This window comes from Amphiura filiformis, chromosome 16 (genome assembly GCF_039555335.1).
Source record: "Amphiura filiformis chromosome 16, Afil_fr2py, whole genome shotgun sequence".
In the NCBI taxonomy this organism is placed as follows: domain Eukaryota; kingdom Metazoa; phylum Echinodermata; class Ophiuroidea; order Amphilepidida; family Amphiuridae; genus Amphiura; species Amphiura filiformis.
In genome coordinates, this window is record NC_092643.1 from 15,605,357 (window position 1) to 15,618,197 (window position 12,841).

Consider the following 12,841-nt stretch of genomic DNA (forward strand, 5'->3'; position numbering starts at 1 on the left):
AAATGTAATAGAAGTAAAACAAAGCAATAATTAATAATTGCCCTGCATGCGCATCTTCCTTTTTTACCAAAAAACTCCGTGTTTTTGGGCCAAAATAGGGCAAAATTGCACAACTTTGCTCGCTACTCGCGCATTGGCTCATCAAAATACAAGTTGCCTCTTCATATTGGGGGGAAATAGTCTGACTTTTGACAATTATTTGCACGCAAAAGACCATCTAAAACAGGCACGAAATATGCTCGCCCCCTTAAAAAAATTTAAAGCTTCCGCCGCCACTATGACACTATATAAAAATATAGAAGACAACGTAGACAAAACTATACTGGTGAAATGTTAGTGGTCCATTCTAAATTAAGAACAATAAAATTCGATTAAAATACGTATTTTGGGTCAAATTTGTCATCAAATCATAAATAAGGGCCTATTCATATAATGGGCTATTCCATTTAAAATCTTATCTAAGATTTTGGAAAATATGTTCAACAAGGGGAGTATGAATTCAAAAAAATATGGAATGAACACATTAGGCACCTCCATTTGAAACTCATTCGTCCCTCTGTTGAAGATTCAGGTTGAATCTAGCTCAAAGGATGTATGAAGTTTAAAGAAATTCCATTTGAAATTCATACTCCCCATGTAGACTATATTTCCAAAATTTTCCACAGGGGTAGTGTGGATTTTAAATGGAATAGCCCAATTATCTTCTTGAGTCACTTTGGACAAATTTTGAGGGTTTATTTTAGAGATACCAGTATGGTCAATAATATCATAGATTTTGGTCTGGGCGATTTCAAAATATCGACCTCATTCGAGGGACTGCTCAAACCTTTGTCCTTGACGTATTTTCATCCTTTATGGTTAAATATCACTAATTATGTACACGGGTTTCAATGGGAAAATGGCTAATTTCGGGTAGAATTTTCTCATATTCAGAACTCTTACAGTTAAATGCCACTAATATCAGGTGAAGCTATATGATTTAGATGCCAAATGATCAAAAGCTCAACATAGGTTGACCTGAGACTTTTCTTGTTTTAACGCACTGAACCGTAAACACCTTAAAATGGCAGTGCGCCCTCGAAGCTGAAAGTTACAATATGGTAGGGCGAATATTTACTAAAAACTGAAGCCGTGCGTATGAATTTTGGTACTATTACAACAAAAATGTCATATAATAAGAGAAAATATACCAATTTGAAGCATCAAACCCTAAAAAGTACTTTTTTGGCTATATAACTTGATCAATTTCAGCGATTTTAATGCAGTCTTTTCATGCAAACAAATAGTTACCTGTCGTATTTCCATGTATCGCCCAGGCCTATTACCCGGGCCTATTAGTGGTATGTAACCTTATATAACAATCTATAGATCTCATTTTTTAAAAGAATAATAAAGATTTGAAGTAACCAATCGCTGTACATAGCTAAGAAAATCGCATTTGAATAACTGTCATTTTACACAGTATTATAGGGAACTGTTTTGGGTGTGGCCCAAAATAGTATTCCAAAGTTTTCATCATTATCCATATATCAATCAGTCATGATTGACAGACCTTAATAATAAAGATCTGAAGGCAGCAACCAATCGCTTTATAGCTGAGACAATCGCATTTGAATAGCTACAATTTTACACAGTATTATAGGGGACTGTTTTGGGTGTGGCCCAAAATAGTATTCCAAAGTTTTCCTCATTATACTTTGAAATATCCATATATCAATCAGTCATGATTGACAGACCTTTTTAATAATATATTTTGAGGTAAATAAGTCTTAATCATCAGATTTGTTTTTATTTATCTAAAGATTTCTTACATAAGACAATATAGTGACAAATTAAGCTGTTTTGAGAAATGACTTAAATTGTTTCCACATGTTTTGAAGCTTAAATTAGTATAATCATTATTTTTTAAAGAGTCTTAAAATTCTCTTTTGTAGATTAACTACAAAGATTGTGAATTATCGAAATATAATCTAAATTAAGATAAAATGGTGACATGTTAAGCTGTAATGAGAGATGAGCACAGTTTGTTTGCTGGTCTAATTATTCGTCATCTTGGTTAATATTTTATAATGTGTCGTCTGGCTTATTTACTATTAACTTGTGGAATTCATGCGCAGGAAAGGCGCGTGATTTCTTTGTATTTTCTGCTTATTGTGCTACACGTGCATTGGGCAAAAGTTTTTTTTTATGGGGGTGAGCCTGTAAGCGCCTTCAAACGAGCCCAATCTTAAGTTTACACACCTTTAACCGAGGACACACTTCCAACCGTGGACGTCCACGGTTCCTAAGGGGGTGCAGTATGATAAAAAAAACCGTACAGAGGCTACTTAGAGCATGATCAATGATCATTGATCATTGATCATATCGCAGCCTCTCTTGTAGGTACAGGGTATGTCCCCGATTGGATAGTACCATGTCACAGTATGTCCACGGTAAGGCGACTCACTGCTGAAACTTTGTGTCCTCGGTCGGCGGTTAAACAATTTCAGTCCTCGTTTGGAGGCACTTACCCGCAGGGGTGTGTATTCAGTGATCCCAACTCCCAGCGCAAGTGTAATAATTTTAAATTGTTTACAAATTGCTTAAAAGTGAAGGATAAGTCGGCTGAACCACTCGCAGGCTATATTAGTACATCTATGACAATGATAAAGGTACCAAAATCTGAATTTTGATGATTTTTACGATCGTCCGGATGAGCAAATCTGTCTACTGAAGATAAGACAATGTGCTGTCTACTGAAGATAAGACAATGTGCTGTCTACTGAAGATAAGATGATGTGCTGTCTACTGAAGATAAGACCATGTGCTGTCTACTGAAGATAAGACAATGTGCTGTCTACTGAAGATAAGACAATGTACTGTCTACTGAAGATAAGACAATATTCTGTCTACTGAAGATAATACAATGTGCTGTCTACTGAAGATAAGACAATGTGTTGTCTACTGAAGATAAGACACTGTGCTGTCTACTGAAGATAAGACAATATGCTGTCTACTGAAGATAAGACAATGTGCTGTCTACTGAAAATAAGAATATGTGCTGTCTACTGAAGATAAGACCATTGTCTAATGAAGATAAGACAATGTGCTGTCTACTGAAGATAAGACAATGTGCTGTCTACTGAAGATAAGACAATGTTCTGTCTACTGAAGATAAGACAATGTGCTGTCTACTGAAGATAAGACAATGTGTTGTCTACTGAAGATAAGACACTGTGCTGTCTACTGAAGATAAGACAATATGCTGTCTACTGAAGACAAGACAATGTGCTGTCTACTGAAGATAAGACGATGTGCTGTCTACTGAAGATAAGACGATGTGCTGTATACTGAAGATAAGACAATGTTCTGTCTACTGAAGATAAGACAAAGTTTGTTTACTGGTCTAATTATTCGTCATCTTGGTTAATATTTTATAATGTGTCGTCTGGCTACTATTAACTTGTGGAATTCATGCGCAGGAAGGGCGCGTGATTTCTTTGTATTTTCTGCTTATTGTGCTACACGTGCATTGGGCAAAAGTTTTTTTTATGGGGGTGAGCCTGTAAGCGTCTTCAAACGAGCCCAATCTTAAGTTTACACACCTTCAACCGAGGACACACTTCCAACCGTGGACGTCCACGGTTCCTAAGGGGGTGCAGTATGATAAAAAAAAACGTACAGAGGCTACTTAGAGCATGATCAATGATCATTGATCATTGATCATATCGCAGCCTCTCTTGTAGGTACAGGGTATGTCCCCGATTGGATAGTACCATGTCACAGTATGTCCACGGTAAGGCGACTCACTGCTGAAACTTTGTGTCCTCGGTCGGCGGTTAAACAATTTCAGTCCTCGTTTGGAGGCACTTACCCGCAGGGGTGTGTATTCAGTGATCCCAACTCCCAGCGCAAGTGTAATAATTTTTAAATTGTTTACAAATTGCTTAAAAGTGAAGGATAAGTCGGCTGAACCACTCGCAGGCTATATTAGTACATCTATGACAATGATAAAGGTACCAAAATCTGAATTTTGATGATTTTTACGATCGTCCGGATGAGCAAATCTGTCTACTGAAGATAAGACAATGTGCTGTCTACTGAAGATAAGACAATGTGCTGTCTACTGAAGATAAGATGATGTGCTGTCTACTGAAGATAAGACCATGTGCTGTCTACTGAAGATAAGACAATGTGCTGTCTACTGAAGATAAGACAATGTACTGTCTACTGAAGATAAGACAATGTTCTGTCTACTGAAGATAATACAATGTGCTGTCTACTGAAGATAAGACAATGTGTTGTCTACTGAAGATAAGACACTGTGCTGTCTACTGAAGATAAGACAATATGCTGTCTACTGAAGATAAGACAATGTGCTGTCTACTGAAAATAAGAATATGTGCTGTCTACTGAAGATAAGACCATTGTCTAATGAAGATAAGACAATGTGCTGTCTACTGAAGATAAGACAATGTGCTGTCTACTGAAGATAAGACAATGTTCTGTCTACTGAAGATAAGACAATGTGCTGTCTACTGAAGATAAGACAATGTGTTGTCTACTGAAGATAAGACACTGTGCTGTCTACTGAAGATAAGACAATATGCTGTCTACTGAAGACAAGACAATGTGCTGTCTACTGAAGATAAGACGATGTGCTGTCTACTGAAGATAAGACGATGTGCTGTATACTGAAGATAAGACAATGTTCTGTCTACTGAAGATAAGACAATGTGCTGTCTACTAAAGATAAGACAATGTGTTGTCTACTGAAGATAAGACACTGTGCTGTCTACTGAAGATAAGACAATATGCTGTCTACTGAAGATAAGGCAATGTGCTGTCTACTGAAGATAAGACGATGTGCTGTCTACTGAAGATAAGACAATGTGCTGTCTACTGAAGATAAGACAATGTGCTGTCTACTGAAGATAAGACAATGTGCTATCTACTGAAGATAAGACAATGTGCTGTCTACTGAAGATAAGACAATGTGTTGTCTACTGAAGATAAGACAATGTGCTGTCTACTGATGATAAGACAATGTGCTGTCTACTGAAGATAAGACAATGTGCTGTCTACTGAAGATAAGACAATGTGCTGTCTACTGAAGATAAGACAATGTGCTGTCTACTGAAGATAAGACAATGTGCTGTCTACTGAAGATAAGACAATGTGCTGTCTACTGAAGATAAGACAATGTGCTGTCTACTGAAGATAAGACAATGTGCTGTCTACTGAAGATAAGACAATGTACTGTCTACTGAAGATAAGACAATGTGCTGTCTACTGAAGATAAGACAATGTGCTGTCTACTGAAGATAAGACAATGTGCTGTCTACTGATGATAAGACAATGTGCTGTCTACTGATGATAAGACAATGTGCTATCTACTGAAGATAAGACAATGTGCTGTCTACTGAAGATAAGACAATGTGCTGTCTACTGAAGATAAGACAATGTGCTGTCTACAGAAGATAAGATAATGTGCTGTCTACTGAAGATAAGACAACGTGCTGTCTACTGAAGATAAGACAATGTGCTATCTACTGAAGATAAGATAATGTGCTGTCTCCTGAAGATAAGACAATGTGCCAAATAAGTACAAACATGCCCCACATAATGCCGCTATGACGTCATAATGTGATGGCTCCCATGCACATTTGGGAAATTTTAGCTATGTACATATAGGCAAAATTGATTTGCGGCTAAAAATGCTACAAAAATGCGATTTTCACCGAATGTTTTCCTCATTATAAAAGAAAATAACTATTTCAACCTAAGCGATAAGTCAGTAGCTCTTGGAATAATTTCACAGGAAGGAATTGGTGTTACTGTAGAAACCAATGGTGGACCTGATGGTCATCTTTGACAGTCGGTTCTACCCCTGGGTAAGGTCCTGGGGTAAACATTTTATCACCCTTCGTAGTTCTAGGGTTAAATTAGTAAATTGAAAGCTTTGAAAGACAAGTCTATTGACGTATATTACATTGTATGATACTATTTACGAATATGACCAGAATTTAAACATCCTGGTAACAGTACGAGAGTGCAACAGATTTGGAAGCATTTCATATCGGCACTGCAATCAAGAAACTGTTGATACTGAAATATATAGCCGATGATATTATACACGGAGATAGAAATCGCAACCCCACCCTACTCACTCGTGTCTCTACCCGATCAGCCAGATTATACGAACCGTAAAATTGTTGTCATTTTCAGAAATATTACCCGTGCGTATCAGATCTAATTTGGTCTTCTTGAAAACAACTATACGAGTAAAGCTTAAGGGTTCTGAAACCTCTACCAGTAAATTAACCGTGCTAACTATCAACCGGTGCAACGTATTATGTGCGCACATGTTGCTTGCTCCTTGCGCTATGCATTAATTGATTTAATTAATTACCGGTGCACTAATGAAATAAATAGGAGAAATCAAAACACTAAATATGGCGGTGCGATGGTCTTAGGTCAATATCGGCATGCGTGAGATGAAGCGGAAAGAAACTTGATTACAGTTCCTTCATACTCCTATCCAGCTCTATATATCTCTCTCTCTCTCTGCCTCTCTCTATCTCTCTGTTTTCACACATCACACATTCTCTCCTCGCTCTCTTTCTCTCCCCGTCTCTCTCTCTCTCTCTCTCTCTCCCTCCCTCTCTCGTTCTCTCCTCTCCACCCTCTCTCCTCTCTATCCCTCTCACTCTCTCTCTCCCTCCCTTCTCCCTCTCCTCTTTCTCTCTCCCTCCTTAACCACCAGTTATCCGATCTATCTTTTGTAATTCTCTCTCTCCTTCCCTCTCCCCCCTCTCATATAACATTTCTCACTCACTCGGTCACAATATTTGTCCCTTTCTGTCTTTTTGTGCATCTCTAACGCGCGCTCTAAGAGAGCACGGTGGCCTAGCGGAACGGGCACTGACTCATAATCGGAAGGTTGCGGGTTCGAGCCCCGACGACGCCATCGTGTTGTGCCCTTGAGTAAGGCACTTTATCTCGATTATTCCTCTCCACCCAGGTGTATAAATGGGTACCGGCATTCTTAAATGCTGGGAAGGTAACAGACTTGCTGTAGAGGAGGTGTAGCGATCCCCTTATAGCAACATTACATGGAGGAGTCTGGCCCAATCGCCAATGAAAGAGAGATGGGCACTCCGATCACTGTTTATACAGGATCGTCTCCTTTACCTTACTCTTTTTAACGCGCGCTCACCCACACCCTATTATTTCCTTTGTCTTCCTATATCTTTCTATATTATCGTATGTTTGTCATTGATTCTCTTTTTCCTTGTCCCTCTACGTCTCTCTCTCGTCCGTCCTCCACTCCCTTTCTTTCGTCATCCACTCCTCTCCCTGTCCTCTCTCAATATCCTTTATCTTCCTCTCTCCTTCTGCTTGCTTTCCTCTCTCTCTGCCATCTCTCTTCTCTCCTGCTCTTTCTCTCAATATTTGCCATACTTAAATAACCAATTTCTTTCGTTTCAATAATTTCTTAGATATATTTTTACATCAAAACGAGGGTGAAATAATTAAGATTTCTGCAATTATCCATGGTAGAAAATGTACGTTAATATAATAAATTGATGGGCATACTCATGCGTAAATTCAGATGTGGCCAATATTCAGATAAACATACAATGGGTATTTTAATTTGTTTTATGTCAAAATAATAATTTTTCTATTTTGTAAAGGAAAACAAATTGTTACCTAAAATATGGAAAGAGACCTACGAGACAGACGGTAATATAAGCAGAGAGCAGTTTTACCATTACCGGTGCTGTCTTGCTCTATAATTATGCAACAGTATAGTAAGCAACATAAAAATGAGGTCAATTTATGTGTTGCGTCTAACCATGGTCTAACCATTAAAGGATGTTTCCGGCAATTACAAAATTATGCCTTGTATGCTAGAAAATTAATTATCAAGCACTAATCACGTGGTTTTATTTTAAACAAATTCATATTGACCATAAAAACGAATTAATACAGCCGTCTCTCAACACGCATCATTCAAAATTCCCGGACGCCGAAATTGTCCAGTGCCGTCCCAGTAATACAATGAAGGCTGACAGCAATTGAGCACAAATAACCATGACGTCATTGCACTAGACAATTTCGGCGGCGGCAATTTTGAATATCGCGTGTTGAGAGCCGGCTGTTTTATTCGTTTTTATTGTCAATATAAGTTTGTTTTAAATAAAACCATGTGATTCGTGCTTAATAATTACTTTTCTAACATATATATAAGGCATAATGTTGTGATTACCGGAGACATCCTTTTTTAAGAGTAAGCTATAATGCTAGCAGAGAAGAGGGAGACAGACATACAGAAAGGAAGACAGGTATGAAGACAGACAGACAGACAGACGGATAGTGAGACAGAACGCTATATTCTGACTACAGACCTTGCTTTCTCTCATTTTGACAAAAGTAATGGTATTAACTTTGAGGAAAATAATGCGCGTTAAGGGGTCGAGCAATTAAGGTACCAATCTCCGAAATTTGTTTTCGATAAATTCATTAATTTCTCAAAAAGTAAAAATCCCAGTTTAATAGAATATTCGACGCATCGTGCCTTCGTTCCCGTGATACTTTCAGTCATGTTTAACTTCTAACGAATGTTTGATGACATAAAAGTAATAATATGTAAATATTCACCATACATTCCACATCAATTATAATTGATTCTCCGTCATAAAACATTCTTTAGAAAATAGAAATAAATAGAAATAACGAATACTTGATGAACGATGTTAAATTGTATTATGACTCCCCCATGAGAACTACCTGCCGATTGGCCAAAAAGAAGTTTTCATTATCAATTGGACCAATCAGTAACATGGTTAGAATAATTTCACCACGTAAAAAAATGGGGTTTATTATTTGCAAAGCTCCATTCTGATTGGTGATTTAAAGTGAAGATATCATGTAATTGACCAATCAGAGGCAATGTTAGATTGGCAGGTAGTGCTCAGGAGGTTAAGGGATATATCTGGTTTTCTCTGTGTCTCACTGTCAAATTTGGCTAAATTGTTCATCGTTGCCCCCTGATTTTTGTCGTCAGGACGCGTGAGATTCTATACATGCATATCGTTAAGGTTTAAGGGGTATGTAACTAAATTTGACAGATAGGTCGTTAAATTTCGCATTTATGTCCGTAAGATTCTATTACATTGGTAAGACTGTGAGACCGTGAGAAAGAAAGTCCTCAACTTGGTGAAAATGCGTGACAGTCTAGTCATTTCGAACACAATTACGGCAAGATAAATGACATCATCTTTGGACATCATAACAATTTACCTCTGAACAACATCTTCAGTTTTTTAATATAATGTGAGTCGCCATGTTGTGAGATACAAGACCATAAAACCATGCTAGAGGTCTTATGATTTCCTTCTCTATTATCTCCGTGTACTCGTTAACGTACATCCCATCCTAGGGCTTAACCTACGGGAAATTGTAGTTAATTCTTTGAGTGTCCCGCTCTTACAAATTGCCTTATAATCCAAATAGAAACCAACAAGCCTACAAGTGTTTCAATTTTCTTGATTGTTGCTGGCTGCGGATAAAGATCTCTCGTTAACATTTATTTTGTTGCGTGAAAGAGTGAAAGAACGGCGTATCTGCGTTGTTACTATTGATAGTTGGTTGAATGTAAATCCCTTTTATAATAGAGCACCGCTCAATCTACGCTTTCAGATTTCAATGAAGCTTTCTATAGCAGACGTATTTGTTCAAAGACCCATTTAGCATGCATTTTTACGGCGGAAAATACACCAACTCTGGCATACCAAAGACACGCAGAAGAACAAACAAACAAATGAGCTAACCCCAGAATCGTTAACAATATTTTATCAGTTTCTTTCCTGCTTCTTTTATGTTGATTTAAGATAAATTTAGTTTGAAACCTAGTGAATAACATATAATATAGTTACTATTTCTTATATTAGATAAAGCATTTCGATATTATTTAGGAATAAAACAGGTGCTAGAAGAACATTGATAGAAGACAGTATAATGAAGCGACGGAAATGTACGTTACGTTCTTTTGCATCAGAAGAACTGCAGTGGATTGAATTGACCGTAAGCATGCACATACGGGCAGACGGTAAGTAATTTACGCGCGGAAAAAATATTGAGTCGTTAATTTGGTTGATAATGCTTGAGTTGTGAAATTACAAGTTGAAATAATAAAGTTCAATCATTGTGGCTCTTTCTATTATTATAGTTTCAGAATTTTATTATTTTATGGTGAAGTTGAGTAATGTTAACAATCAGGTGAATGTCGAGTGAATAGTGCCGCCTCGCAGTTGAAATGTGGTTTCAATTTTATTGGAAAATTGCATCGAGGTCCAGTGCAATGAAGACTACCATTCTATCATAGACCATGGATGATTCTATATACATCACATAAACATTCAGATATATCTGAGAGGAAGATATTTGTTCAATGCCCGTTGGGACTCAACAGGCAATGTTATAGTATAAATTTAAATTTCAAGTGTTGTTTGCCACCTTGACACTGCATATTGTCATCACTTCCAACAATGAGTATTAATACAAGATAATGTGGTGAAGACTTATTGTGTTTGAACTTAGTGTATATACCTAAGGTATATCTTTATTTCAATTATCAACTGTCCTACAGTGTCATCGCCCCAATATCTTCATGGCAGAAATCGCCATGGTAGGTTGAATCCACAGCCACGCAAGGCCATTTTGTTCCGACTTGTTTAATAGTTTTGAGCCGAGGGACGTCCGACTAAGGCTACTGACAATAGCCTGGTAATTGACCTCGCTGTGTGTGAGTGAGCATGTATACGCCATGAGGTCATCTGCTTTTAGACTGCCTCCACGAGTGAGTGCAGCTATAGCCTACGCTGCGCTATAGTTCGGTACATATAAAATCAGAATTTTTGTCAGTTTTTGAGCTCAATACGCACGGTTCTTTCTCAATACGCAAGCTAACGACTATCATATCCTTACAACACATATGTTAAGTGCAAGGAAAAAAATATGGCTTCTTTAGAATAAAAAAAATTACGGGAGATATTCATCATTTTCTATCCCGGTATCCAAAGATTTATCGTCTGAATATCAAATCGTGCATAGCACATTCACGTGTATCGATCCCGTGTATTCATTTTAGTGTCTCTGCTGTACAATGTAATTATTAACCAGGCGATGTCGGTGTGTGTCCGTGCCCATTTTCGATTTGAATAGAAAAGATTACCTCTTCCAAGCTAATTATTAGATCAATTTGAATTGGCAACTTTTTATGCATTATTCTACAGATTATAGGGAAATTGTACAAAATATATTTAAAACTCCAACATATAAGCACCGGTAGTCGTATGGCAGCCTTGCAATCCATTCCTATAATTGGCACTTTTCTGCCGTTGGTGGATTGTGCATCGATATCACGCCCTTCTTGACATCGCTTTCGTTATTTTATAATCACGTGATACCCTTCTCTTCCTCGGCAGGAAAGTGCCATGTATACGAATGGTCTATGCCAGGTAATAACCACCCAGCAAACACAAAACGTTTTCGACATCATTCGCAAAAGGTTATATAAAGGTTGTCAGAAAATGTTTAAATGTCGGGTTATATAAAGGGTATATTAAGAGTATAAAACGTTTTCATAACCTTAAAAAACATATTTTTGATAATCTACTGCTCAGCAAACAAAAATGTTTTACAAAAAACGTTTAAATGTCGGGTTCTATAAAGGGTATAAAAATTTTTTAATAACATTCCGAAAACATTCTTGAAATAAAAACTTGATACAAAACATTCTAAACAGAATGTTTTTTTTGGTTTGTAAAAATATTTTGCAAAAAATGTTTGCCCAAAATATTTTCAATAACGTTTTAAAAACGTTTTCATGACATTTATATAACCCGACATTTAAATGTTATTAAAAGGTTTTGAAAAAACATTTTAAGAACATTTCTGTGCTTGCTGGGTTCAAATATTTTAAAATCATGTTATATAAGTATTGACACAATATTTGGCAAAATGTTTGCAAAAATAGTTTACAATAACATTTTTGAAAACATTTAAAAATATTGTTGTAGTGTGTTTTTATATATTTTTTTTTAAAACGTTATCATGACCTTTATATAACCCGACATTTTAATGTTATTAAAACGTTTTTACCTAAACCAAAAGCCATAATATAACTTATTTAAAACGTTTTTAAAACGTTTTTGTGTTTGCTGGGCATGTCCATAAAAATAAATAATTATATTAATAGGAATAAAAAATAACTAATAGGCCTATATAATAATAATACCGTCCCAGTATTCTCGCACGGAAACTGGCCATTAAAGGAACCTGTTATACCATTCCTATAATTGGCACCTTTCTGCCGTTGGTGGATTGTGCATCGATATCACGCCCTTTTGTGACATCGCTTTCGTTATTTTATAATCACGTGATACCCTTCTTGTCCGTCCTTACTTTCATTATTTTATACATGATATCGGTGGTAACTCCACCAACAGCATGCAGGAAAGTGATAGGAATGGTCTATACTTATCATTTGATGTGGAAGCCTCGACAAAATGCGAACACTGCAAAAAATATTGAATAAAAAGGTCACAACTCAACAGTTGAGTAAAAAATTTGAGTAAAAGATTAATTACTCAACATTGAGCTCATATAGGTTACAACTCAACAAAGTAAAAATTACTCAACATGAGCTCAATGTTGAGTAATTTTTACTCATTTGTTGAGTTGTGACCTATATGAGCTCAATGTTGAGTAATATTTTACTCAACTGTTGATTTGTGACCTTTTTACTCAATGTTGAGTAAAATATTTTTGCAGTGAAAGGATTTAGGCTGCCTTA